The 5,005-nt window shown below is 41.3% G+C and overlaps 1 protein-coding gene across 1 annotated transcript in view; it reads right to left on the bottom strand.

The window, feature by feature from the left end:
* SLIT3 (slit guidance ligand 3) overlaps positions 1–3,017 on the bottom strand; it is a 782,476-nt gene extending 779,459 nt beyond the window's left edge. Inside the window, exon 1 of the mRNA XM_027771828.1 lies at positions 2,969–3,017. The gene's annotated coding sequence lies outside the window, so the exon portion shown is untranslated. The remainder of the gene's footprint in view (positions 1–2,968) is intronic.
* Between the last annotated feature and the right edge of the window lie 1,988 nt (positions 3,018–5,005).

The following is a 5,005-nucleotide window of genomic DNA, read 5'->3' as shown; positions in this document are numbered from 1 at the left end:
GGGGGGGGGAGGGAGGAAGGAAAGAGGCCATTATCAGTTGCTATAAGAAAATTCTGAATATAAAGGAATCCTACCAGCTCAGTAGCTCTCTGCAATTTAGATGAACAACATTTCAACACATGAACCACAAACAGAAGTGAATGATGAAGGGACTTTCCATGGAAAATGGGCGGTGACCTACTGTGATTGCATTGGAATAGATTGAATAAGCAAGGAAAACAAACACTGGAGGAACATCTGATATGCCCAGCACTTTGCACACAGTATCTCACTTAAATCTCATGGCAATCCTGGGAGATACTAGGTTGAAATACTGAAACGAGAATATCAGGGTTCACCCTAATAGTTCTTGCTCTGTAAAGGAGGAAACAGAGGCTCAAGAAGTTGATAATTGCTCAAGGTCACCCAGCTAATAAGTGGTTGAGTTACAAACATACTGTGGGTCATTCTGACTCCCTAGAAGTCTATTTCAGGCAAAACGGTTGGGGTCAATATACAAATAAAGTCAAAGAGGAGCCTGACTGCCTGTAGCAATCCCAGAATGCCAAACAAATTCCTCTCTTAGGGGAATTAATGTATTAGCCAACGAACATTACTCAGTATACATTAGGTTAAGGTTGATGTCTAGCAGGTCTTGATAATGAAATAAATAAATAATACTCCATTCTGAAGGGAGGGTGATGGGAATGAAAAGGTGCCAAAAGAAATTATAGAATAGGGAAAACAAGGTTGGCTAAATTTACAATTTTTTTTTTTCTAAGTGGATTCTGAAGCTGATTGATCTTAATGACACAGATCTGCCTCAAGGACTTCATCTTTAAAAATCTAAAATTGAGAAATGTATTATTATCTTTAACTACTTCCAAAGAGCTGCACCTGAATAGAACCTTGAGAAATCTTATTCTTCCGCTCACCCATCTTATCCCCAAACCATAAACATTGTTGTTTTTATTTTAAGAACCTTCCAGAAAGGTGGTTCTCCAAAGTTCTTCCTCATTCCATATGGAAAAGTATTTTTTTTAACCATTACTACCCTGCAGAACCCATTTTATGACTCCCAGGATAAATTCAAGGCATTTTGCCTAATTCTTCAGCCCAGATTGGAAAGTCGGGTTGAAAAATCCCATATAAGTAAATACCACACAAGTTTATACAGGTTGAAGTCACTGGGCCCAGAATATTACCAAGTTCCCCAGAGAGCCTACAGCACCATGTGAAAGTGGTTTTAAAGAGATGTGCCAAGATGCTGACTCCTTTCTCTTTGAGATACAAAGGTGGGAATGGAAGATTCTGAGCCAACACTGGCCACTGGAATGGGTAGAGAGGTGGGCTGAGCAAAACATGCGTGTAAAGTTAGAGTGAGGGTCAGTTGGGCACAAATACCAGTAGCAAGCCAAGGAGAAGAAACCTTGTTGCCAGATTATGAGAAAGTGAGCCCCATTTTCTGTCTGAATGGGTGTATCAACATAGGTCCTCCTGCTATTGTCCTGTTGTTCACATTCACTAGTTCCTGAGTTGTCCATTTTTCCCAGGGCAGCAGCACAGTGAAGTGAGGAGTATTTAATTTAGAATTCTGGGAAATGAATTTTATCTGTCTCTGCCTTTGTGTACTTATGAAATTTCAAATCAATCCATTTCAAAACTGTTTATTTTTTCATCTCTAAAATGAGGGGCCCAGAAATGATGGCCCATGAGATTTTCTAGTACTAAGACACATGAACGTATTCTCTGAGTCATGATCAATGAAGGCCAAGGTTAAATGCTGGGATTCGTAGAGGCTGGTCTAATAGAACTATGGGACAGAGTTATTATAAGACAGAGGAACTGGAATTGACCTCTAGTACTAGCTCATTAGCAAATCCAACAGGCAAAAACAAAGCAAAAGTAGTTTCTACCAGGCCTATCTTCTAGAGGGACTATCCCACCCAAGACCCTACTGAGGAGACAAACCTGGGTTGCCCTCTTTAATACCATTGAGCATGACCAAAATCTGGTCATACTAAGAAAACACGGATTGAGCATGCAATCCAGAGGCTATCCAGGGAAACTATGGACCAAGCAGAGTCCTCTGCTGAGAATTTGAAACTTTTTTATGATTTAGCCAGTAAGAGTCAGAACAAGAACTGAGAGGGTGTCATGGAGAAGAATCTAGAGAGGCACAGGGCAGAAATAAGGATGAATCCAAAGCATATTAAAGCTATGAAGGAGCAGAAACTATGGGCAAGCAAAGAAATGGTCCCATGGTACCTGGTCTCTAGAAATTGTCCTCTAAACCCACCGGTCCTCATAGTATCCACACCCTTTCGTAATCCTCTCCCCTTGGATCTGGACTGACCCTGTGACTAGCTAAATATGGTGGAAATGACAGGGTGGCTCACAAGATTAGGCCATCAGAAACCTTGAAGCTTCCACCTGACTCTTGAGTTGGAACCGGGCTTCTAAGCCAAGAGAAATCCTAGCCACATGGAGAGGTCACAAATAGTTTCTCTAGTCATCAGCCTCAGCTGTACTCCAAGCCATCAGCCAGCATCAACTGCCAGCCATGTGACTAATCCATGTTCGAAGGCAAGTCCAGTTGAACCTTTAAGTCACTCTAGCCTCAGCTGCCATCTGACTGCAGCAACATGAAACACTTTGAGTAGGAACTGTAGAGTGTAGTCAATCCATAGAATCATGAGAGATAGTAAAATTGTCATTTTGAGTCACTACATCTTCGAGTAGTTTACTGTACAGCAATAGATAACCAGAACAGATCCATAGAGAAGGGAGTAGATAGAGAAAAACTCAGTCTCCATGAGAGATACTGGTTCCCAAGAAAGAGATACTGGTATCCAAGATTTTTAGTCTTCAACAGAGTGATATATACTTCAAAATACCATTTGGAAGCAACTTGAAAGGATCTTTTTTCCTTATAATATAAATAAACAAACCAACCAAAATTTAATTGGAAAGAAACTGAAATAGATACCTAGTTTTAGTCCAGGACAGAAGTTTCTAGAAGGTAATTGGTGAATAAATGCTTGCAGTAACAAGGTTTCACAACTCTGTAATGTAATGGGAAATATAAATACAATGTAAGAATTTATTTTCACAAGCCCAAATTTGTTCAAGCTTTTCAAAGCAGCCTGTGAAATAATCTGCTCTGAGTCTCAAGTATAAAACAGGATAGCATTTGATCCCTACCACCCAAGCATTAATCATTGACTTTGTGGCCATAAAGAGATGGAGACATTCAGATCTCTCATTACCTTCGCTCTCTCTATCTCCTTTGTATGTATAAGGCCCAGGACTGATATGATTGGGAATTGTTTTTGTCTCCCCTTCCCAGTCAGCCTGAACTGAGGAAAGAACTCTCACTTCCTCTATGTCATATCCTTCTCCTACCCCAGACCATGGCTGAGTATCAGTGGCAGATAGTATAAAAGGGGCTATAGGAAACACAAACATTTGGGGAATGGGGAAATGTGTATAGCTTTTATCAAAAACAATTAAAGGAGCTCTTATTCTGACAGGTGGAAAATCTACAATTTCTCAGTGCTTTGGTCTTGCTCTAAACTTAGCTATCTAACCTATATTTGAGTAAAAATAAATTTTAAAAAAATCTTTTAAACAAGATATTCTTTCCTTCTTAGCCCTTTCAATGCCTTGCACAGCATAAATTACCGGAACTCAGATAGTTGAATGACTACTGATACAAATCATGCTACTCTTCTGGAGAGTAAAAAGGAAAGCCCTTCTACAGGCTCCATTTCCCCCAAAGTTACAGAGAATCAGTGGATGGGGAGGGGGAGGGAGAAAGAGGGCACAACATTCCCTACCAGCCTTCTCCTTACATAGGAGATCAAAGGCTGGGCAGAAAGCCCCATGGACCCTAATTTGCATCCTGAAAGTCACCTGTCTAGCTCTGCCCCAAAGGCACAGCGATCAAAGCTGGGAGGGGATCCCAGAGCAGGAAGAAAATAAAAGATTGATTTAATGAGATGCATGGTCTTTCTCTTCCATTCACCTTCTCAGTAATGAAATCAAAGATGGAAGGTGACCGTTATGGATGCTCCTTCCATGAGCTCCTGTTATGGCTCCCATTTGTCCTGCCAGATGGACCTCATGCAGCTTTTCCCAGAAAAGGAAAGCAGGAGGGGAAGGCAGACTGAGGAGTGTCTTACACTCAGACAGTTTCCCAAGCACCTCTACAATCCCTGTGGACATACTCTGTAAGGAGGAGAGTTTTGAACTCTTTCTGTCCCAGTTCAAAAATAATTACATATTGAAGCTCAAAATCTTAAACATAAAAGAGCATCTGTTGTCCTTAAAAAGAGACAACAGAGGGGTATTCTAGAACCCTACATCCCTCTTTGCTGAAAAATGCAGAAGCTAGAGGATAAAGGGAAATGACTTTTCTGTCTTTGGGAATTTCTCTTGCTAAAATGCTCTGAAGTTTACCCTCCTTGAGGTGGGCTTAAGTGAAATGGGGAAGGTGTGGGGGGAGAAGAGAATAAGAAGGGGTAGCAAGCTGCATCATTAGAGCACCATATAAAACTGATGGAACGGATAGATTTTCAGGCTAGGAAGGCAGTGGGGGCGAGAGACATATTGATTGCAAGGTCGTTGGGGAATTCTCTGTCTGAAACGCCAGCAGAAGGTGACGTCACTGACCCTCATCAGAGGCAAGCCCTGGGGAGCTGTGGCTCACCACAGAAGTAGCTACGATTTCTGTGTAAGAGCAGCCAAGGCCCCTTTGGCCCTGGCTGCAGAGTGTGGGCGGGTAAGGGAAGATTTAAAGATTAAGTGGTGAAAATGTTAAGTGAACATGGGCTCCTTATTCATTGTCTAGACCTTAAAATCTTTCAGCTTCCTTATTCTACTACCCAGGAAGGACAGTTTACATATTTGTTCCTTTTATTTATAAAAATATGATGAAATTTGTCTAAAGGGGAGAAAAAAATTAAAAACTGGTCTCCCCATTACAGGTGCCTCAAGCGCCATTTGCAATCAGGTCGATCTAGTC

Source organism: Tupaia chinensis, unplaced genomic scaffold (genome assembly GCF_000334495.1).
Source record: "Tupaia chinensis unplaced genomic scaffold, TupChi_1.0 Scaffold000234_1, whole genome shotgun sequence".
Lineage (NCBI taxonomy): Eukaryota > Metazoa > Chordata > Mammalia > Scandentia > Tupaiidae > Tupaia > Tupaia belangeri.
The sequence above is the reverse complement of the archived record's forward strand: the minus strand, read 5'-3'. Positions and strand labels throughout refer to the sequence as shown.